General features: G+C 39.0%; 1 protein-coding gene across 6 annotated transcripts in view; it reads right to left on the bottom strand.

The window, feature by feature from the left end:
* Positions 1-2,807: 2,807 nt before the first annotated feature.
* The window catches only part of LOC102949004 (lithostathine-like), a 423,911-nt gene continuing 401,578 nt past the window's right edge, over positions 2,808-25,140 (bottom strand). For 4 of the 6 annotated variants that reach the window (XM_042981823.1, XM_042981824.1, XM_042981831.1 and 1 more), the window contains 2 exons: positions 17,579-17,705; positions 2,808-2,890 (listed from right to left, as the gene is read on the bottom strand). The gene's annotated coding sequence lies outside the window, so the exon portion shown is untranslated. The remainder of the gene's footprint in view (positions 2,891-17,578; positions 17,706-25,140) is intronic. The other 2 variants (XM_042981826.1, XM_042981827.1) reach the window with 2 other exon arrangements.

Below are 25,140 nucleotides of genomic sequence, written 5' to 3'. Positions count from 1 at the left end.
CTTAACTTGGGGGATCCTGGTAGACAGTGTTAGAAATGAGGTGTATTATAGGGGAGCCACCTGGTGTTGGAGAACTGTTGGTGTGGAGAACCACCCCCACACACATACATGCCTTGGAATTGGGACCAGCAACTGTAGGCTTCCTAGAAATTTCCAGGTATGTGTTAACTCAAATAATGAACAAATAGATGGTTTGTTCTATTATAGAACAAATAATATATATTCCATTATATTTCATATAATGGAATAATATGCATCCACATTGTATGTAGTCATTTGTTTATCACCATGAAACAGTGGTCATAATACATTGTAAAGTGAAAAAAAAAGCCAACGTAAGATATGTGCAGTGGGATCCATTTTTGTACAATATGGAACATATTCATGTATAGTTAAATATGTATCAAAAAGTTATCAGGTTAACTGCAGTCATCTTGGCATTAATTTCTCCCTTTTGGTCTAACTGTATTTAAACACATGGAAAATTAATCTGTATTCCTTCTGTACTTAAAAGTAAAGTAAACGATGCTTATGACTGAGACAACTAGCATAGGAAATCAAATGGAGCAAATGCTGGGAAGTTGACACATGTGGTATCTGGTCAACCTAAGCACTTCTGTTGCCATGGGCAGGGATGCCTCATCAGCTCCACAATGCAAGTGAAAGTCAGTATTAGAATTGAATCCAGGCATGTCTGACTCTAAAGCTTAAGCTTTACCTGAGCTGTATTTGAGTCTTTTTAAAAATTATACTATGTTGCTATCTACAGCTGTCCTGACTGCTGCTGATGCAGATGAGAATGAAATAGCAAAGAGAATTCAAAATGAGTCCCAGCAGCAAACAATTTATAAGCTATGAAGACTGTAGGGAATATGCATGTAGGATGGTCCAAAAATGAGTAACTCTATTATGCTGGGAATCGTCACCTCATTATAAATGTCTCCATTCTAATCTCCATCCTTTGCTCGCTCTTAATAATTCAAGCATTAAAATTTTTTATTGGATTGCAAATTGGCACACAGGTCATGAGTCTGACTTTACAACTGCTATATTCAGAATTGGAATGGAAATAATCTTTTCCTGTTCCTAGTCACGTCACTCATTTGTACTACCCAAATATGCCTAATGGGAAGGAGAGACGTACTTGATGGGAAGAAAAAATCTCATGAAGTTAACATTTGTAGTGCAATCAAATTAAATTTCCTTTGGATTTCAGTTTAAAATGGTGCTTGGCTAGTTGCCATTGATGCATCATCTCCCATATTTCTACTAAAATAACAATGAAGACATAGAAAATGACAAAAAATATACACCATCTCCAGAAACTAAAACTTAAAAAGAGACTATTGCCAGAATCAGATGTAAACCAAACGTGCAAGACCAAAGAACCATGATGAATATATTTATATTTATATTTATATTTATATTTATATTAACATATATATTTATGTAGTTAGTCTAACAATGCTTATGCCTAGGAAACTGAGTAAACCTCTCCCCTTAGATAGGAATATGAAAATATTTTATTCCTTCTTACACCATCAGTCTATAAATCACAGTGTTTAAGTTTGTAACAACCAAAGAATGCAGCCACCCCTTTATTGTCCGTGTGTGCTTATTTTATAGCAGTCAAAATACTGAATTGATGCCCTTTTACAGCTCTTTCTATATTCTTTCAGAAATGTTAACTCCAGAAAATAAGAGGGCCAGGAACAGGGAAACATATGCAATTTTATGCACTGGGCCTCCACACAAAATTTTATTTGAACAAGTAGTATTCCCACTATTTTTGCTACCGCGGTTCCTGGTAATGATGATGAATAACCAGGGACCCGACAGGTAGAGAAGTAGCAAATCCTATTGTAAGCATTAGATAATCCCAACTGGAGTTCGTAGAATAGGATGAAGAACAGGGTTGAATAAGATAAACTAATAGGGTCTGTCTTGCTTTTAGCTTCAGCCAGAAGACATTCATAGAAGCCTGCTGTGGCCGACTGCTTCTGCAGATGTTCATTCTGGACTTCAAGGCCATACTTCTGCTGGCACTGATCTTGAAATTTGGCTCTGAGACTTAAATCTGTGTGGCCTCAGGGAAGCTGTTCAACTTCTCTGAGTCTTACCTTCCTCATCTGTAAAGTGGAGATTATTACACTCATTTCAAAGATTATTATAAGAATTAAATATGAAAATGGGTGTGATTGGACACTATAAAGCAAATATGAGAGCTTATTATGATTATTATGTGTCTTCTTTTCTTTTAGTGTACATATCTTGCTTTGTGAAACAGCCCCGCTTTGGCTATTATACCCTCCTCCAAACTACGTCAGCATTTAGGGTCTGGTGACTCACTGACCACTTAAAAAAATGCTATCTAGGGGCCGTTATTAATCTCTTTGTGTATGTTTACCTCCTCTCCCTCCAACCAGATTGTGTGCTCATTTAGGGGAGAGTCCAATTTTTTTATGCCTGTTTCTTTCCCTTCTGAAATCCACTACCCTTTGCTTACTGAGCACTTGAGAAATGCAAATTGATGATGACGGCAGCCAATTTAAGTTCTACAATGATTTAGGTATTCTCCCGCTGCAGATAAGGGCATATTTTTCTTTTTCAGGTGTGAATCATTAACTTTAATAGCATTCTACATGTTTCAGTAGGAATATTTACCATGATGTGTAAGGTCTTTGAGGGCAGGACTACTTTAAAGATGTTTTATTTATTTATTTATTTATTTATTTATTTATTCATTCAAGTTTGTGCATTGCACAGATCCAACTGCAGAGGTAGGGTTGCTTAATAAATAAATCTGATACAAAAATTTTTTCCAATGATGAAGGTGCAATCCTTAGCCAGAAGGTACCATAAAAGTCTCAAGCCCATATTCAGTTTTGATCTGTGATAGATAAAAAGTAAAATGTTAGTACTCTATAACAAAGTATTTGCTATTCTAATTCAAAGTGCTAACCATTATAGCAATTTATTGCAAAACATTTTCATATTGCTATATATTCTGCCAAGGATTACACTATCCTTTTTATCCACTTTATTGTATTTTATTAGGTTCCTATACTATGCTGCTGTCCATTTGCAAGGAACTACATTTCCTCGTTGTACAAACTAAGGAGTCATTTGTCTTCTGAAGAACCTGTGTAAGTGGGAAGGAAGTGCAAGTTTTAGGTTTTAGCTTCCTTTCCTTTCTCCTTAACTGTCTTTCAAGAAGATGGCACACCTTCCATTGGCCTCTGCCAATGTAACATTCAGCTGCCTCGCCAGCTTTGAATCAACACCGCACAATATATCTCTTTGTTTTGGGCAAAATAACCATTTTTATCATTCTCTGGTGTTTTACCTTTAAGTCTCTTCATGTCCTCAGGTGGTCATGATTGATAGGCTTGAACCTGAAATGTGGCCCCTTAGGTTGCCTCTTTGCCCCTCCATTCAAATGCTATCATTAGTTTTGATTCCCTTTCCCTGCCTCAGAATCCTTTTTTGTTCCTTCCTTCCTTTTCAGAAAGTGCCCCCCCCCCACCTTATTATTAGCCATAGAAAAGAAAGAAGTGGATGCCCAATCTTCCAGATTTTTCTCAGGGGGGGAGATTTGGTTATATTGTACCCATGGTATGTGACTGCACATAGGAAACCTCTGCACAGAGAGAACCTGGACACATTCCCTAGAGACCATTTAAAGGAGCCTCATTTTTGTAATTCTTGGAGGATAATATGCATAGGTTTCTCTAATATTATCTGAGACAATGCTTATCAATAAACTACTTCTTTACTGGGTAGTAAAGACACCAAGGAGTAGATATAGCACTCTAGAGGGACTTCTTGTCTCTCATGAGCAGCGATGCAGGGCTATTTTGTCCAGATGTGGATATTCAGTAGTTCTCCCTTGCTTCCAGCTGGTCCGCCAGATGCCATCATTCAGGGAATTCAAAGGCCACTCAATACAATGGTTCCTACTCCTGTCACTGCCAGAGCCCACCTCCATAGAATCTGATGCAGTTGTCCAGACCTGGGCCAGACATCAGTGGTTTTAAATGTTGTCCCTGCTTGTGAAGATAAAAAGCTTCTGCACAGCAAAGGAAACAATCAACAAAACTAAAAGGCAACCAATGGAATGGGAAAAGATATTTGCAAATGACATATTGGACAAAGGGCTAGTATCCAAAATCTATAAAGAGCTCACCAAACTCCACACCCGAAAAACAAATTACCCAGTGAAGAAATGGGCAGAAAACATGAATAGACACTTCTCTAAAGAAGACATCCAGATGGCCAACAGGCACATGAAAAGATGCTCAACGTCGCTCCTCATCAGGGAAATACAAATCAAAACCACACTCAGATATCACCTCATGCCAGTCAGAGTGGCCAAAATGAACAAATCAGGAGACTATAGATGCTGGAGAGGATGTGGAGAAATGGGAACCCTCTTGCACTGTTGGTGGGAATGCAAACTGGTGCAGCACACTGGAAAACAGTGTGGAGGTTCCTCAAAATATTAAAAATAGACCTACCCTATGACCCACCAATAGCACTGCTAGGAATTTACCCAAGGGATACAGGAGTACTGATGCATAGGGGCACTTGTACCCCAATGTTTATAGCAGCACTCTCAACAATAGCCAAATTATGGAAAGAGCCTAAATGTCCATCAACTGATGAATGGATAAAGAAATTGTGGTTTATGTACACAATGGAGTACTACGTGGCAATGAGAAAGAATGAAATATGACCTTTTGTAGCAACGTGGATGGAACTGGAGAGTGTTATGCTAAGTGAAATAAGCCATACAGAGAAAGACAGATACCATATGTTTTCACTCCTATGTGGATCCTGAGAAACTTAACAGAAACCCATGGGGGAGGGGAAGGGGGGAAAAAAAGAGGTTAGAGTGGAAGAGAGCCAAAGCATAAGAGACTCTTAAAAACTGAGAACAAACTGAGGGTTGATGGGGGGTGGGAGGGTGGGGAGGGTGGGTGATGGGTATTGAGGAGGTCACCTGTTGGGATGAGCACTGGGTGTTGTTTGGAAACCAATTTGACAATAAATTTCATATATTGAAAAAAATGTATTTAATGAAAATATATGTATGTTTAAAAAAAAAAGAAAAAAAAAGTTGTCCCTGTGATTCAAAGGATTGAGAACATCTCGTTTAGAATTTTTAGAAACCATGAACTCTTTCCTGCTTTCCTTCCTCTTTTTAATTTTTCTCTCTTCTAGAACTACTTAGAAAGTTATGCCAGGGACTAAATATACAATTCCTTTAAGTGTCCTCTGGTCCACCCTCCTCATGCCTCAGCATCAGAATCACCTGGGAGTGCTGGATACAGATGCAGATTTTGGGGTCTCATCCCAGACTAAGGAATCAGAGTAATCAGAGATGTCATAGGGTGACCAGTTGTTCCAGTTTGCCCAGGCTTGAGGGACAACTATTCTAGGAATGTCAGTGTTAAAACCAGAGAAGTCTTGGGCAAACTGGGGAATTTGGTTACTCCAGGAAGACCTAGTGTTTTTAATCATGTTCCACATGTGATTATTAGGTGCAATATGGCTGAAAACTACTATCCTCCTCCTTTTTAGAACAACTTATTTTCTCAAGTACAGAAATTAGTCTCCAGTCATTATATCAAGTAGGAGGTTCTCTTATCTTCTAGGGGAAAGAGGCTGACCCTGTCCTTGGTTCCATGTTTTATGAGAACTAGGCTCTTGACATGTGGTCCTCTGTCTCCCATCCTGACTTTCCATATGTAGGCTCCACAGTGTGGGCCTTTTCCCTTTGACAACTGCTGCCTGTGGCTTTTGCCTCCTCACGCCCCCCCACCCCCACCCCATTCAAGCTTGGCCCCTGTGTTGCATTTGCCTGTTCATTGCCATCTGTTTCTCACTTTCTCCTGCCTGGAGAAGTTCCATGATATATGGCTTTTGAGAGAAGTGTTCCTTCCATTGACTCTTTCATTCCAGACCCACCATTTAAAACACCCTACAAGCCTTTCTCCAGTATTTTCTGTGGCCCAGATCCTTCCTCTCCTCTCCAGCCCTGCCAAGAGGATGCAAGAATGCATTCTGCTCCCAGGCCTCTAATAGGAGTGTGCATTTTCCAAATAGGCAAAGTGGCAGGGAAGCTTCTCTGAGTGGCTAGGATAGGACACAGAAGTGCTGATCAGCTTAGAGCATGATGTGGGCCCTGCTGAGCCCTAAATGAGCCATTTATCCAGTGTAACATCTGGAACAATGGAGTTGGAGGCACTCAGAGAAGTACTTATTTATTTAGGGAGGAGATGAAGCTGTGATTTCAGACTTCCCTCAAGTCCCTCAAAGGGGAGGAGGAAAAGGCGAGGGTTAGCATCTGGACTCTGTAAATTATAAAACTATGGCTCTATTTTTGAAGGTGCTGAGAGAAAGCTTTCCAAGGTTTCAGAAAAGGGGCTATAAGCTAGAGTTTCAAAAGTGCTGCAAAACCCAGAAATTATGCACAGTGTTTTGTTGGTTTGTGTGTATATGCATTTTCCTAAGTCTATATTTTTAATTATATTCTCAGTGGGTTCTGTGACCCAGATAGAAGAAAGAAAGAAAGAAAGAAAGAAAGAAAGAAAGAAAGAAAGAAAGAAAGAAAGAAAGAAAAAGAAAGAAAGAAGAAAGAAAGAGAAAGAAAGAAAGGAAGGGAGGGAGGGAGGGAGGGAGGGAGGAAGGAAGGAGAGGAAAAAATTAAAAAAAAAAAAAAGGTTAGAACATTGCTTTAGAAAAGAACACAGAATTCTGGAGTCCTGAGTGTGAAAGTTGAGTTCATGTCATTTTTATTTCCATTTCTCCCTGGTCTCACAAGCCCTAGTACAGAGCCTGGGGCATAGAAAATACAAAGTACTTGTCAAACTTCTTTCTATCACTACCATGCAGACACCAGAAACAGAAAATGCAAAGGGACAATATGTGGAGATTCACTGAGGAGTTCTAGCTGGAAATTCAGAACACTTAGGATCTGGGCTTCGTTCTAGCACTTATTTCCTCTGTGACTTGGGGCAAAGACTTCATTTCTCTGGGTTTTGAATTCCTCCTTGGGGGTTGGATTATATAATCTCCAAACAACTGTTCAGTTCTGAAAGTCAAGTAGTCTTTCCTTCACAGAGCAGAGTCAGAATTCTACAGTTTTAGCAAACAAAACAAGACACTCGACTTCTTTCTTTTTGGGTGGAGAATTTGGACATTCAGAGGGATGAAGAGAAGAAGTACACAAAAATCTTTGTACTCCCTTATACTGAAGTCAAAATTCTATTCTATTTCATGTTATATAAGGCATTGATCCAATTGCATGGCCATAAAGTTGAGCATCTCCTCTGTGTGCAGAATTGGGCTAAGCAATAGTAAAATACCTGGGTTTTTTCCTCAATATCTTACAACCTTATAGATAAGATTCAGAAACATTAAACAGGGTTAAGGCCATTAATTGCTAAACTGCAAGGTAGCAATTATACTTGTAATAACCCTGGAGACTGGAGTGGCTTCACGAGGCAAGTGGGATTTAAGTTGTGTCTTGAATGTTAGGCAGAATGTAATGTTTGTTTATTTCTGAGAGAGAGAGAGAGGGCGCGCATGAGCAGGGGAGGGGCAGAGAGAGAGGGAGATACAGAATCCGAAGCAGGCTCCAGGCTCTGAGCTGTCAGCACAGAGCCTGGTGCGGGGCTTGAACTCACAAACTGCGAGATCATGACCTGAACTGAAGTCGGATGCTCAACCGACTGAGCCACCCAGGCGCTCCCTCCCACCTCCCCCCCCCCCTTTTTTAAAGTAGCCTCCATGACTAGCACAGAGCCCAACGCAGGGCTTGAACTCTGGATCCTGAGATTAAGACCTGAGCTGAGATGGATGGATGCTTAACTGACTGGGCCACCCAGGCACCACTCTTTTTTTTTTTTTTCCTTGTGGATTTGTGGATACCAGTTTCTCAAAACCATTTGTTGAAAGTCTGTCATTTTACCCTTGAATTGTCTTGACACCCTTATTGAAAAATTCTTTGACTGTATATGTCAGTTTATTTCTGGGCTCTGTAGTCTATTTCACTAGTCTCTGTATCTGTCTTTATGCCAGTACCTCACTGTTTCTATTAACCATAGTTTTGTAGTAGCTTTGAAATCAGAAGGTGTGAGAGCTCCAACTTTATTCTTTCTAATTTTTGTCAACGTTTTTTTTTTTTAATATTTGAGAGACTGAGAGAGACAGAGCGTGAGCAGGGGTGGGGCAGAGAGAGAAGGAGACACAGAATCCGAAGCAGGCTCCAGGCCCTGAGCTGTCAGCACAGAGCCCAGCACGGGGCTTGAACTTACCAACTGTGAGATCATGACCTGAGCTGAAGTAAGATGCTTAACTGACTGAGCCACCCAGGCGACCCAAATGTTGGCCAGAATTTAAATAAGTGGTAAAGGGAAGGCACTCTCAGAATGGAACAATACGAGCAAAGAATGGAAGGAGGAATATACACAGTATTAGGTGAAAAGCAGATTGGCCTATATGACAAAAGCAAAGGTTGCTTTTGGGGAAATGTGAGAGTATTTGACTTTGGTAAGTCTTCAAGGCCTGAAGTTTAGGGCATTACACCTACACAGAGAGGCTGCTTTCAGCAGGTGGTCACCACCGAGAGTGGCAGTGGAGGAGCATCAGTGTATACAGTGAGCCAGAGACTGGGGTGCTGCTACAGTCATGTGAGTGGGGCTCCATAAAAGCCAATGTTAGAAGTGGAGGAGAGAGAACACATTGTGGAATCTACAGCAGCATCAGCAGCAGGCGGTGCTCAAGGACTGTGGGGAAAGCTTAGTGTGCATGTTGCTGAGGAACCATGAGGACAACACACTGTGGGGGTTTTTTTTTTTGTTTGTTTATTTACTTATTTTGAGAGAGAGATAGAGAGCAATCAGGGGAGGGGCAGAGAGAGAGGGAGAGAGAGAATCCTAAGCAGACTTTGTGCTGTCAGCATGGAGCCCAACGTGGGTCTCGAACCATGACCTGAGCCAAAATCAAGAGTCAGACACTTAACAGACTAAGCCACCCAGGTGCCCTGAACACACTGTTCTTGGCTGATATCTGGTTTGAGGATGGAATCCTTGTTCTCCCCAGGGAAACCCTGAATGATTCCTGCCTTTTACCCATTTATAGGGCTGATGCTATTGACCAGAGGAATGTGCGACTGAGAGCCAACCACATTGTTCTTTTTCAACTTTCTTATTCTAACAGCACTTCGCTGAGGTGCCCAGTGGTTGGAGAGAATTCTGTGGCTGGGTTAGGTTGACTGATTGGCCAGTCTCTGTGTTTAAACTTTAATAGGTAGGGTTAGACATCATCCCCACTTAAGATCAAGGAAGGGTCTGGCAGGAAAAGATTTTCTTTTTCAGGTACAACATCATCCAGCCCTTCTAGAAAAAAACCAAAACCAAAACCAAACCCAAAAACAAAACCATTTTGACTTTCAATAATCAGAACCTTATCTAAATAAAGGTTCTAACTTGCTTCTATCCTGTGGCACAAGTAACTGGATGTAAACCCTTTCTTGTCGCCTGCTGTCATTATTATAAATAAAGTGCTCAGCAGTGAATTTTTTCCTAAGTTAACTACTCTACCTTGAGTGGCCCAGCAGAACCACACTCTATTTCAGGGTAGAGGGAAGGGTCTAGAGTTTCATTCTTGGCAGCATTGTATATGAGCTGCCTCCCTGTCTAATGAGCCTGTGGTGTGTCTGAAGGAGATTCCCAAGACATCTTCCCATTTTCAAGTTCAAGGGGCCCACTGTAGCATAGAAAAAGAATCCGCCTATCTACAAGAATATGGAGCCTACTCCAAAAGAAATAAGTCATCAAATGTGAAAAGGAGAGGAAATCCTGACAGCGTCCAGGTATGGAGAATCTAAGAGGTGTGATGCTGGGATGAGGCCCTGGAAAGGATGAGGTGAGACCACCCAAAGGTTTTATTGCAGGGGCACCTGCGTGTCTCAGTTGGTTGAGTGTCAGACCTGATTTTGGTTCAGGTCATGATCTCATGGTTCATGAGATTGAGTCACAGCGGGGATCTATGCTGACAGTAAGGAACCTGCTTGGATTATCTCTCCCTCTCTCTCCACCCCTCCCCTGCTAGTGTGCGCACGTGCTCTCTCCTCTCTCTCTCTCAATAAATAAATAAATAAACATTAAGAAAAAGGCTTGATTACAGAAGGGAATTTTGAGTAGTGTGGGAGGACCATAAAATTTACCGCAGAAGAAATAGAAGAAATAGAATTCCAGCATTAGACAGAAACAACTCTGAGCAGGAAATAAGACAGGAGGAAAATACCGGGACAGATAAATGGAGGTGTTGGCTGCTTTAGGCAGAGGTCACAGAAAATTTTTTCAGAAGGAGTCTTTTACTAAATGTAGAAAGTATGCTTCTCAGATTTGTGTTAATTCTTTCTCTTGACTCAAAACTAAATTAAATTAAGTGGATGATGGAGAGTACCACCTTCATCAGTCTACACACGCAGGTAGGCAGAGTGTGTGGACAGAATTTTGTCTGTCTTAATCAAATCCTATAATAATAGCCACGGTCACCCTTTATTAGCGTGTACTCTGTCTCAGCATTATTGCATTTTCTCTTCATTACAACTCTATAAGGTAAATAGTATTATTTTCCCCAGAATTTAGGTTAAGAAACCAATGCAAAACTGTCATGTGTAGACTGCAGGTTATAATCACAGTATAATTGAGGTAATCTGTGTAAATTGCTTATCCTGCTTTTACTACTGCTCCATCGCCCATGATTTCTAATTGCTAGAGTGCATGCCAACCTAGTCTCTCTGTTCCCAAAGCCTACCTGTCTCTTGGCCTGGATTATGGGAACTGTGTTCAGGGGCTTACTCTGCTTCCCTTTGCCCTTTCTGGTAGATTCTCAATGAAGCAGTTAAGGAAGTCCTGGCACTCTTCTGCCAGAGATTTGCAATAGTCTAGAAAGCCTCATGCAATCTCCTTCCCAATTAGCTTTCAAGGTCATTGTTCTACCCCAAGCTTAACTGCCTTCAGCCACACAGACTTTCCCTGCAGTCCCTTGACAATGGAACACATTGTCACCCTAGGGCCTTTGCACTTGCTTTGTACTCTGCCAGGAATGCTTCCTCTTTTTTGCTTGTTCTTTTCTCTCATTTCCTTTAGGTCCTTTCCTTCTCAGACATCCTGTTTTAAATTCCACTTCCTGCTTGACCAACACTCCTCATCTTTCTTTTCAACTACATCTGAAGTATGAAATATTTTATACAAGTATGAAAATAGCTTCTGTTTATCTCCCCTTCCTGGAATGCCAAGGCAGAATATCCTTCTCTCCACCCAGCACATATTAGGTGCCCCCGAGTTGTGTTAAATGTTGAATGAATGAACTCTTTTATCTGCTTTGATCTCTAATGTCTCTCCCATGACACTAAAATCTTGTCTCTGCACTAAGGGATGGAATATTGCTTCCAGTTTTCCTTCTGAAGCCCTCTGCAAATTAGACAAAGCAGAATCAGCCGGCCTGTGGCCAAAATGAACATGGATTATAAACCCTTCTCTGCTGAGAAACAGCCTTCCATCTTTTTCATCCCTTTGTCATTCACTGAGTGCTGGCAGAGAAAAGCCCAACAAAAGAGCATAATTAGGAAAGACAACCCACACCAAACAGGCCCTACAAACACATAAAACTAGGTCATTGTTCCTAATATAAGGAAGAAGATCCCTCTTTCTAGCTAGGCTATGTTCCACTTGTATGAAAACACTGTAATTAATTGAATTAATTTAATTCTCAAATATTGTGAGAAAATGTGTGCCTTGTAGCCATTCAGATCTGCCTTTTATCTTTTTTTGTAGATGGCATATCTTGTGCCCATCCTGAATAGCCTACTTAGGCTAAATATCTGTTTGGCAATATGTTTGAGGAATGCCCTTACTTCGCCCTCCATGTGATAAATACTTCCTACCACCTACTATGTAGGAGCGAAACATGCCCTTGCCTTCCACCAGATTACAAGGCTTCTACTGAGAGCACAGACTGTCTCCTAAACTTTGATTAAAGCTGCAGAAGCATCCTCTTCCACCCAGTAAGTGCTGTGGCTGAACTGAACATTAACCCTCACTGTGTAACCTTGGGAAAACCTTTTGAATGTGCAGCAGTCATAATCCATCATAGTTGCCAGTGACCCAGGACAAATCAAGGTATGAATTACAGTGGCCATTACTGAAACATTTCACAGAACTCATGAAACATTATCTGACCTGAGCTCTCTTGGTAGGAGAGAGAGGGTACAAAGCAAAACAGCTATGGCAGAAAGAACCACAAAAGGAACATCTCATTTTCCTTCTCATCTCCAATTGCTAAAAGAACTAGAACTAGAATCATCTTCCCACGTTTTGGGTTCTTATTTGCAGGTTGCAAACATTTATTCAAATATTTTACATATACCAAGGAAGGTTGCACTATAAATCTGACATGAGATTCAAGATGCTGGGATGATTTTTGAAGAGCAAGGCTAAAACCATGTACTTTGCAAACGAACAAACAAGCAAATACAAGATTTAAATGAAAGTTAAGAAATCTTTTCTGCCTATCCCTCTTCTACCTAAACTATTACCTCTCACTCCTTTTTTTTCAAAAAAGTTTAATTGTTAGTTTACATGTTAAATCTACTTTTGACATGAAACTGAGATTGATGGAGGATGAAGCTACATTCTCTCAGAAGCTTAGCTGGGCCCCAGTGAAGTGAAGCGTCCTTAAAAATTCTTGCAGGGCAGTCTTTGGAACTTTTACCTCCAGATTGTGTATTATCTTAAGCAGTTGAATGTTCTATACCTTCTGTCCAACAGACAATCCAAATTCCTACCAAGGTACTGATTTTGTTTAATGTATTGTTCCTGCAAAGGATGAAGAAAACTTTCACCCAAAGAGTTTCATAAATTAACAGACTTGTTAGCAAAAGAGAAATTTTTTATTTTATACTAGTAGATTTTTGCAGGATTTATAAATTACATGTCTGTAGATCTCCAACATATGAGACTGGCCCAGTAGTGACAACAGACTTGTCAGAACTTAAAGCAAATGTAAGCTATTGCTCATTGAATATATATTGAGGAAGAAAAAAAAAATCATAAGTCACTTTATAAACTTAAGGGAACAGAGTTATGAACCTTCCAAATACTTGTTATGGTCATGGTTCTAATTGTCTTGCCAAAAGATGAGTTGGGATATTCCTTTACTCTCCTTTACTACCCATCAACTTAGCTCAACTGCCTACCCTGAAAACTGCTTACTGGTAGTTTCCTCCCTGCCCCCCTGGAATACCTTGCATTGTGAAAGACTTTAATAGCCATGATTTGCTGTGGCAGGGTGGTGCCCCATGCATGTTCAAGTTACCTTCAGATTTAATGTTTTCTGTCCGGCTCAAAGTCACATTAGGAAGTGAAACTCTGATCCGAGACCTTTACTACCCAGGAGTCAGCTATTTTCAATGACTTTCTCAGTAACATTCAATCCTTTTGACCTGCCTCTCTGCCTTTCATTTGCATTCTAGCCTGGCCCAAGGAGAGTGATTGCCTGTCCTGGATTGCTTCTTGCATGGTGTTGATTTAGTGGTAACACTGTACTGTATAATTCATCTGCTCCTTGGTCCCATAATGACTCGGCTTATACAATGCACACACTGAATATCTATCTAGGAACCTTGGCCCTAGGGCATTGAGAGCAGCAAAGGAGAGTCCTTGCTCCAGGGATGGTCCCTAATCTATGGTCGAAAGGAAAGTTTCAGGGATGGCTGTTTATAAACAACGTAAGAGGGCTCAGTTTTCCATATGGTATGATCTTGGGTGTGTTGGGGTAGGAGGGATATGGAATTAAATTAAATGTAATGAATACCTACAATGTGATAAATACGGGGACAAGCACTTTGCATATGTTCATTCATTTTTCAAAGCAACTGATGAGGAAACTGAGGCTTAAAGGGTTTAAGTAACATTTTTAAGATCACACAGCTAGAAATTGATAGATTAAAACTTAAATCTCTCTGATGCCAAATCCTGTATTATTTTCTTATTTGATAGTAACCATTCTTCCTGTTTTTCCATGGCATAGTCTTCTGTCTCCTGTATTACCTCTGCCCCTAGCAATCTGAAGGACAGGATAGGTTATGCTGTGATGACAAACAGTCCTCAAATCTCAGTGACTTGAAACAAATAAGTTTGTTTCTCCCCTAACCTAATGTCTACTCTGAAGCAGCTAGAGGTTATACTCTGTGTCACCCTTAGTTAAGGACCCAGGCTGATGGAGCTACACTGTCTGGAATGGTGTGGTCCCCATGGCAGAGGGAAAAAGAGCTGTGCCAGATTATGCACTCGTGATTACAACTTCTGCCCAGAAATGACACACTTCCTCTGCTTACATTTCATGGCCATGCCTAAGGACTCAAGAAATGCAAATGTGCCATGTACTTGGAAAAAGAATGGGGAATATTTGGCCAACACTAGTGATTACTATAGCTCTTCAGGGCCATGAAAATACCACTGGGTTTCTAAATAGGTCTAGAATACCAGAGGTGAACTCACCTGTTGCCAGTTGCAACTTCTTGGTCTACTTTTACTAATATCGACCACAGAAGATTTATAAAAATAGTTAGATGATATATAAATTTTCAAAAGCTGTGACTATGGTTTCCAGAATTTGTGAGTGCATTTGGGAGGAGATGTTGGATGAGTGGAAGTGTTTTCCAGGACTAGATCAAGGGATCTAGCAAGATAACAAATGATGGATCGGGCTGGACCAGATAGCCAGGTATAGTCACTGCTTAGTTTGACAGGCTTGAGCAAGTTCAAAATGGGACATTTGCTAATCACCATGCTGCCATTCTACAGGCAACTTTTTTTTTTTTATTCTTAAAGATTCTTTGGCTAGCCAAGGAACACTTAGAATATGACCAGCTAACTTCTTTCCTAACTTCATGTATCATGATCCCTAAGGATCATGTCATGATCAGACAAAGGCAGGAAGTAGTCATCCTATAAAGGCCTGGACATCTGATGGAAGGGATGAAAGAATCATAATCCAAATATCCATCTATATTCCTCATTCCTCCCTCTGATATTGTCACTGAAACCTCCAGCTGGACTTCATTCAGATAGAATGTAACTTCTCCTTACATGAAGGATACTTTTAACTATATATTCTTTTTGTTTGCCTGTCTAAATCATAAGCATGTGTATGTATCATCTACTTAAAACAACCAATTAAACAAACAAAAATTGGAGGGAAATATCTCTCAAAATGTCAAGGTACTCATTCTGCTATAGATCTCAATTTAGGGACAAGAGAAATTATTATTTTTATTTAATTTTATCAAGATCCTCCCAAGGAAGGCATGATATTCTATGTTGTTTACCTCTCCCCTGGCAAAGCAAAAACAGTCTTGTGGTTTCCTCTGATCTGCACATATTCATTGGCCACCCATTATCTTGAACTATATTCAATGCCTTCACTGAGATTGACAACACGGTTTCTGAGAGCTAAACATTTATACCCTTATGCAGCATCTTCTAATATCCAGAGCTTGACCACTTTTCATTTACTCTCTTTATTTTCAAAACAACTTTGGGAAGTAGGTGGGCCTTATGGTCATATGACTTGTGGGTATACTGATGTCCAATAAAAGAAAGATATTTGCTTAGGTTCAGACAGTGGGTCAGAATCAGGGATAGATCTGGACTTTCAGTTTTGGGTATATTTATTTATCCTCCCTGAAACAGTTCCCTTTCAGTTTTTCTATATTCACTTAAAAATATTTACCCATACCATTAATTAGTACTATAATTAAAGAAGGTCTTAATTATTTGCTGCCTTGGTAGTAACTTGTATTTGTTAGTAATTTATTCTCTTAGAGTGGGGAGTTTCTTTTTTTTTTTTTTTTCCTCTCTCATCTGCCCAAGAAACTATCATGATCATTAAAATTAGGTCCTATTTAACTGTCTGGCATTCAAGCCTCCTCATACTTTAATCTCATTTCACATTCTTGGTTTTCCCTACTACTACTTCATGCACATGACATGTCACCTAAGGATTGACGGTTATCAGAATGTGCTCCATGATCTGCTGCCTCTGAGTATCTGTTTTTCTCTCAACCAGAAACATCCTGCTTCCACGTTACCATATGTTGAAATTATCCTTCTTGAAAACCCTCCTCTTGATCTATCTCTTCTATTGACCTGTTACCGACTAGAAATACATACAGCCTTTTTCTCTTATGAATACTTCTTACTGATGTTAGTAGGATGGAACCTTTTTTTTCTGAGGGCGAAGAAAGCTCTCAGCACTGTGCTTTAGTCATAATAGCAGCTTAATAATATTTGCTCATCTATAGCAGTGGTTCTCAAAAGTGTTGGTTCCAGGATCCTTAACACTCTTAAAAACTTTTTAGGAGCCTGAAGAACTTTTGTTTATGTAGATTATATCTGTTAATATTAGATATCTTAGAAATTAAATTGAAAAAATTTTAAGTCACAAGAGTACTCAAGCACACATTCATTATCCATCAGAGTAATGATGTCATCATATATTATTCAGACACTGGAAACCTTCCTTATATACTTGGGAAAGGAGAATGTAAAAGGAAAATAATTCATTAATATTATTATGAAAATATTTTTATGTTACAGATTCCCTGAAATGGTTTAGGGGATACTCAGAGGTCCCTGTACCACACTTGGCAAGCACTAAACTATTACTACAGAAAGAAACTTGGACTAAGAGTCAAGAGTTCTGGGTTCAGGTCCTCTCTCTTACACAAACATAATGTTTAATATTTATCTGGGCTTGAGCCATCTTCTGAAAGTCAGGGAACAGGGGCTAAGTGACTGTGAAACTTCTCCTTGCTCTAAGTACCTGCTCCTAAACTTGTGTAGATGGATACTATGATGCTCTTGGGTAACCCTGATGCTTTCAGGTAACCTCCCATCAAGGGATTCTTCTCCCAGTTAGCATTAACCTTTTTGCTAACCGTTGAGCTGGTTGGCTATAAATGTTTCTGCCATGCCTAGAAAATTATGAGATATGTTTAGGGCATGATAATAGGTGGATGCTAGGAAGGCAGGCAACAGAAAGAATCTCAGACATCATTTTGAAATAAGGTGTCTCTTGCCAGAGGTGCCATGATAAGGTCCTGCTGTTAAGTTCTAACAAAATTGGGTCATGTGACATATGAAGCTAGCTGGGGAGGATTAAGACTTCTAAAAATTTATGAAGTCCATGGATGTTCTTTATAATTAAATCCCAGGGGCACCTGGGTGGCTCAGTCGATTAAGCGTCCGACTTCGGCTCAGGTCAGGATCTCACAGTTTGTGAGTTCAAGCCCCACATCGGGTTCTGTGCTGACAGCTCAGAGCCTGGAGCCTGCTTCAGATTCTGTCTCATTCTCTCTCTGCCCCTTCCCCATTTGTGCTCTGTCTCTCAAAAATAAATAAAAATGTAAAAAAAAAAATTTTTTAAAGAATTAAATCCCAGACCCTTTGGTTTCCCCACAGATATCATAACGTCCTCTCTCAGCAACTTCATGCTTCACCTTCATGTGCAAACCTGTGCCTAAGTCCATATGAGGCTTCTCTTTGTCACATCAATTCCTCTGCATCAAAAATTATCTGTCTTGTGTCCTTAGGCCATACTCAAAAGCTGAAAGTTACCCAGTTCACCTGAAAATAAATTATCATGTGTTAGTAGGATTTAATAATTTAGCATATTATATCTCATAGGTATAACTATGGTCTTTAGTAGACATCTTGTTATTTATAAAATGGACTCGCCTGAATCTCATCACACTGGAAGTTCTGTCGGGAAGATGGTTTGGGTCACGGGGCTTTAAGCGATAGAGATCACATGAACTAAGAGTCTCTGAGTGATGGAGTAGAAAGTATATGGAAAACCTGGGTTCAGCTCCTGACTATGCCAAGGAATAGCTGACCTTGAACAAATTGTGTAAGCTCTCTGAGCTTCTGTTTACTTATCTGTAAAATGAAGTTATTTGTAGTTATAAACCTAGAGTATTTAGGCTTAAATTTGCTGCTGCTTTGATTTCATGAAATGAATGCTTTGGTTCTCAGCCTTCAAAGCTTTCTGTTCAGCTGCTCTACCAACCGTATGTGGCATGCCCTCCTTTTACCTGTTATTATTTTTTTAAGAGAAAATTTTCAACAAAGTGCTTGCTTCTTTCCATACACAAAGAAACAGCTATTTGAAATGATGTTGTACTCAAGGTTGGAGTATTTAATATAGAATCAATAATCTCAAAGGTTTTCCTTTAATAGGAAGAAAACTGTGCTTTGTCCTCATCAAATTTAGTTCTCTCTCTCTCTTTCAGAGAAGTAGGACTCCAAGATAATGAGACCCACTGGAAGAATAAATAAAAGGAGGGTCTTAAAATGACATTAAGACAAAGGCCAGGATACAAGATTATAGCAAAGAAGAGACCATATCTGTGCAGGCAATTCCAAGGGGTTTCATATCTCCTTCTTCCCTTTTAAAGGACATTTTGGCTGGATTATAGAATTCTAATTTTATAATATTACTTATTTTTTCTGAAATTATTCAAAAATTAGCAGTCAGTCTTATTGTTGTTCATTTAGAGATATTGTGTATTTTTCCTCTGGCTTTTTTTTCCCAACTACTTAAAGTATATTGACAAATAAATCTAGAAGATATTTAAAGTATACATTATAATGATTTAATATATGTATACATTGTAAAAGTATTTCCCTGATCTAATTAATTATCACATCCATCACCTCACATATGTACACATTTACCTGTTTTTCTGAGAACATTTAAGTTCTACTCTAAGCAAATTTCAGTTGTACAATGCGGTGTTATCAACTATGGTCACCATGTTATGCATTCGATCCTTAGACCTTATTCATCTTATAGCTGAAAGTTTGTATCCTTTTACCAACCTATCCTTATTTCTCCCATCCCCATCCCCTGGCAACCACTTTTCCATTCTGTATTTCTATCCATTTAACTTCTTAAAAGTAGTATTATCCCACATATAAGTGATACTATGCAGTATTTGTCTTACTCTGTCTGGCTGATTTTATTTAGGTCCATCCATGTTGTCACCGATGGCAGGACTGCCCTCTTTCTCATGGTTGAATATTCTGTTGTATGTACACAGTACGTCTTCTTTATCCGTACATCCAATGATGAAAACTTAGGTGTTTCCATATCATGGCTATTGTGAATAATGCTTCAGTGAAGATTGGAATGCAGTTTACTTTTTGGTACCTGGTTGCTTTTAAGATTGTACTTTATCTTTAGTATTTATCAGCTTTGATATGATGTGACCAGGTATATATATTTTTTTAATCCTGCTTAAGATTTGTAATAATTTTTTTGTTTATTTATTTTAAGAGAGAGAGAGACAGAGAAGAGAGAGAATGAACACAAGCAGGGGAGGGGCAGAGAGAGAGAATCCAAAGCAGGCTCCACACTAAGTGCAACCGCAGAGCCAGATGCGGGGCTCGATTTCACGACTGTGAGATCATGATATGAGCTGAAATCAAGAGTTGGATGCTTAACCGAATGAACCACCCAGGCGTCCCAGGTTTGTAATAATTTTTGAATTGTTGGCTTGATGCTTTGCAATTTGGGGGAAATTCTTATTCATTATCTCCTCAAACATTGCCCTTGTGCAATGTATCTCTCTTCTGGGACCCTCATAACATTCATGTTAGATTGTTTTGCTTTTTTCCATGTGTCTTTGAGCTCTTTTCTGGGTTTTCCATATTTTTTCTTTCTAATTCCGTTTCAGAATTTTCTACTGACGTATCTTCCAACTTGATAATTGTATTTTCAGCTAAGCTCAACTGCTTTTGTATGCACCTACTGAGTTCTTAGTTTCAGATATTGTATCCTTCAGTTTTAGAATTTCTATTTGATTCTTTTAAAATAGATTTTATCTTGTCATCTGATTTCTTGAATATTGAATCACAATTATGTTCAAATCTCTGATATTTTTTATCCAGGATTCCCATGTGTTATTTCTATTGTCGGTTTTTAACTTCTGGTCCCATTTCTTGGTTTGCTAGGTAATTTTTGATAGTTAGCTAGTCCTCTGTAGGAAGCAGTATTCTGGATGGTGCTATCTTCTTGTAAAAGGGATTCACCTTTTCCTCTGTCAGGCAACTAGAGTAGAGGATGTTCACCTTAATCAATCAGGGACTGTGGTGATAGAGGCTGGGTTGTATTCTTTTTCTAATTTAATATAATTCTTGTTAGGCCTAAATTAAGAACTTGGCTTTGGGGGGGTTCTGTTTCTAGTTCTTTACTTTCTAGCACAGCAAGACTTCAAAAAGCTCAGCTTTACTTTTCAGCTGCTTCTTTCTATACTAGCCACTGCCTTACGTTAAGAATGAATAAATATAAGACACCAAAAACAAATCAATAAAAGAATAAAATAGACATCATCAAAATAAAATACTTTCATATATCAAAGGATACTATTAAGAAAGTGAAAATGCAACTATGGAACAGGAGAAAATATTTGCAATTCATATATCTCATACGGGTCTAGTATTCAGAATATAAAATGAATTATTACAACTTAACAACAACAAAAAAGATAAGCAACCCAATTTTAAAAATGGGCAGAAGACTTGAATAGACATTTCTCCAAAGAAGGTATATATATGGCCTGTAAGCACACGAAAAGTACTCAACGTAATTAGTCATTGGGGAAATTTAAGGCAAAACCAAAACGAAATGCCACTTCATACCTACTGTGATGGCTATTGATTTTATTTTATTTTATTAAATGTTTATTTTTGAGAGAAAGAGAGCATGAGTGTGGGATGGGCAGAGAGAAAGAGAGAGAGAGGGAGACACAGAATATGAAGCAGCCTCCATCCAGGTCTGAGCTGTCAGCACAGAGCCTGATGCAAGGCTCTAACCCACTAACTGTGAGATCATGACCTGGGCTGAAGTTGGATGCTTAACTGACTGAGCCGTCCAGGTGCTCCATGATGGCTATTGATTGTAAAAAAAAGAAAATAACAAGTATTGTTAAGAATGTATAAAAATTGGGGGCACCTTAGTGGCTCAGTCGGTTAAGCATCCAACTTCAGCTCAGGTCATGATCTCACGGTCTGTGAGTTTGACCCCCATTCGGGCTCTGTGTTAACAGCATAGAGCCTGGAGCCTGCTTCAGATTCTGTGTCTCCCTTTCTTTCTACCCCTCTTCCACTTGCACTCTGTCTCTCTCTCAAAAATAAATAAACATTAAATTTTTTTTTTAACGTGAAGAAATTGGAACTCACATGTATTGCTGGTGGAAATGTAAAATGGTGCAATCACTTAGGAAAACAGTTTGGTGGTTAAAAGAAAAGTAAAATACAGAATTACCATATGGTCCAGCAATTCCTCTTCTAGGTATATACCTCAAAAAAATGAAAACAGCTATTCAAACAAATACTTACACAGGAACGTTCATAGCAGCACCACTGACAATAGTCAAAAGGTTGAAACAGCCTGATTGTCCATCAAGTAATAAATGAATAAAATGTTATATCCACTCAATAAAATATTATTCAGTCATAAAAAGGAATGAAGTACTGATACATGTTACAACATAGACAACTTTATGCTAAGCAAAAGAAACTAGATACTACAGGGCATGTATTGTATGATTCTATTAATTTGAAGTATCTATAATTGGTAAATCCATACAGACAGAAACCAGATTAGTGGTTGCCAAGGATTAGGCACTGGGGATAGGAAATGACTTCAATTTGTACAGGGTCAGTGTGGTAGAGATAAAAATGTTTTTGACTTTGATAGAGCTGGTGATTATATAACATTGTGAATGTACTAAATTCTACTGAACTATATGCTTCGAAGTGGTCAATTAATTTTGTGTTATATGAATTTTACCTCAATTAAAAAATATTAAGCCAATATCCTGATAGCAAAAGCAACATGCAGACTGTTGGGCACACTGCAATGGCCTTTGCTTCTTTCTAGTACCTCAACTCCTCAATCCTTGGCTCCCTCATCAGCTCTCTGATGCCTTTAAATCTATGCCTGTTTGTTATATTTTATTCAGAATTGGCATCTTCCTGATTCATTCAAAGTTTTTCTAACCTTCTTCCTCTGACTTCCACGAGCTATTATTGACTACTACACTCAAATCTATAGAATTTTAGTTATTCCTCAACTTATACGTAACTTGTGTCTTTAACCATCTTATATTCTTTTTCACAATCAGAATAGTTTGTGTTTCTTACCTCCAGCACATTACACAGTGGTTTTCAAAGCTTAGAATAAGTAGAATCACCAGGGGCAATTCATTGGCCCTAATCCCAAAGATTCTTTTTATTTCTTTTTATTTTTTTTAATGTTTATTTATTTTTGAGAAAGAGAGAATGTGAGCAGGGGAGGAGCAGAGAGAGAGGGAGACACAGAATCCGAAGCAGGTTCCAGGCTCTGAGCAGTCAGCACAGAGCCCGATGCGAGGCTTGAACTCACAAACCACGAGATCATGACCGGAGCCGAAGTTGGACACTTAACCGACTTAGTCACCCAGATGCCCTGGCCCTAATCCCAGAGATTCTGAATAAAATCCTAAATTAAAAGCGAGGAAACTGCATTTAACAAGCACCACAGATGTATGAAACCCATGAGCTACAGAACTTCAAGAGATACTTCTCAATACTGTTAATATGAGAGATGTCTAATAAGTATTCGTTAAGAGAATAATGACTACGCTCATGATTGAAAAACCCTTTTGAAATGTTCTTCCCAGTCTCATTCCCCATTGAAGATGCAATGCCTTAAGTGTTTTACATTTCACCCTTGCCCACATTCCACCCACTGTGCAATCAGAATATGCAAAGAAGGCTACACCATCAATATGCATAACATATCAAATTGTGGACAAGGTGAGCCAGTTAATATTGCTTAGAGGAATTTCCATTTTGCATATCATAACTTTTATCTTAATATTATATTGACATTCAGTGATCTTTGACAAGTAATTTGACTTTGCAATTACATTTTTTGTTGTTGTTGTTGGCTTGCTAAAAGAGCTAATAAGGGGCACCTGGGTGGTTCAGTTGGTTAAGCTTCCGACTTTGGCTTAGGTCACGATCTCAGAGTTCATGGGTTCTGGCCCTGCATTGGGCTCTGTGCTTATAGCTCAGAGTCTGGAGCCTGCTTCAGATTCTGTGTCTCCCTCTCTCCTTCTCTGGCCCTCTCCCACTTGTGCTCTGTCTCTGTCTCTCTCAAGAATAAATAAGCATTAAAAAAAAGAGCTAATAAGCCATATACATCATGAGTAGTAGTAAGTGTATGGGCGGTGACTGACTGCTCTACCATGACCAAAGTAAAGAGAGAGTGAAGTGGGATGAGACATCAAGAAGTGTAGAGGTTCTTCTAAAAGGGACCAAGTAAAGACCTATGTGTCCGGAGAGAACAGAGGCAAATGGAAAAGCATTATTAGAGCAATTCATGTTCAAGTATTTTTGTCTCAACTCTTATCTCAGTATTTAAATGGAAATATTTTGGGAGCTTCTGTGATGCAGGTAATCAACTTCATGCCTTAGTTATCATTATGTGGAAACACAGACACCTAGCCATGGTTTCATGATATTTGAAATGCTGAGAGAACTGGGAAGAGAAATGCATGTCCCAAGATCCCTTACATTGTTGTCTTCACATCTAGGTAGCTACCCAAATCTCCCTGGATCTAGTGGATAACTCTTCCTTCTCTACACGTTGAGACTTAAGAGAGTTCTTTCATGGATTCTACCCTCTTTGTTCTTTGTGCAGTCTAGATCCAGGTGCTGAAATCAGGTAACTGTGTTTTCATTACAACGCAGCCACTTTCATACTCTGAGTCTTTGACCAGACTGTTTCATCCATTCTAAGACTCAGTTCCCTCATCTGAAAAATGGATCAGTACCTACTATAAAGGATGACCATGATGAATCAATTATATATTTTACTTAGCATAATTCTAAGTCATGAGAATAAAAAGCACAGCATAAGGAATATAATCAGTGGTATTGTAATACCAGATGTATGGGGACAGATGGTAGCTACACTTGTGGTGAACATAGCAAAATGTATAAACTTACTGAATCACTATGTCTATGCTGTACACCTGAAACGAATGTAACATTGTATGTCAACTATACTCAAATAAAAAAGAAAGAAAAGAAAAGGAAAAAGAAAGCAACTTATAAAAAATAAATGAGATAATGCAAGTAAAACAATAAGTCTAATACTGTCTAAAAAAATGAAGTACTCATTAATAGAGTATCTATTTTTATAGGAGTCCAAAGTGAGTAGTTTTGTATTTTTGTTCACTGATTCTACCAATGGAGTTCATACTGTGTGGCCTTGTCATATGCTATCCCTTTTGAAAGTATCTTGACTATACCCTGAGCCAGCCATGCTTTCCTCCTTACCTTGTTTCCCTGCTCTATACACACAAGTCCTTAAAATGACTGCTGTTCCATGTCTGGATCCTGGTTTAAATGGACTGTGGCTGGTATCCTGTCTGTAATGATGGTCCCATCATGCAGGTGGTTGTCATTATGGACAGGATACTTACACACCTTCCCCACCAGCTTATTTAATCCTCACCTAAAACATACACAAGATATCTATATAGCTATATAGCTATACAGCTATATCTATAAATAGACAGCCAAGATTCACAGGTCACACAACTTCGTGAAAATCACACAGTTTGTAAGAGACTGAGTAAATATCTAGCCTGGTCTGCCTATCAGATAGAAAATTGATCTTTCTTCTTTCTTTCTCTTTCTTTCTTTCTTTCTTTCTTTCTTTCTTTCTTTCTTTCTTTCTCTTTCTTTCTTTCTTTCTTTCTTTCTTTCTTTCTTTCTTTCTTTCTTTCTCCCTTTCATTATACTCAGTCATGGTTAATCTAGAAGTGTTGAATTTTGAGCCAGGTTTTAAATAAGAATTGATAGTGGGAAGACTAAGAGGAGAAACTTCCCTGGTAGAAGCATTCTGGGGGTATTTAGAATTAACTCATAATAACCACATTTGGTAGGATCCTATGGTGTTTCATTATGGTTTCAATGTGCTCTTGTATAATTTAAGACTTATTGT

The sequence above is a fragment of the Panthera tigris genome, chromosome A3 (genome assembly GCF_018350195.1).
Source record: "Panthera tigris isolate Pti1 chromosome A3, P.tigris_Pti1_mat1.1, whole genome shotgun sequence".
NCBI lineage: Eukaryota > Metazoa > Chordata > Mammalia > Carnivora > Felidae > Panthera > Panthera tigris.
The sequence above is the reverse complement of the archived record's forward strand: the minus strand, read 5'-3'. Positions and strand labels throughout refer to the sequence as shown.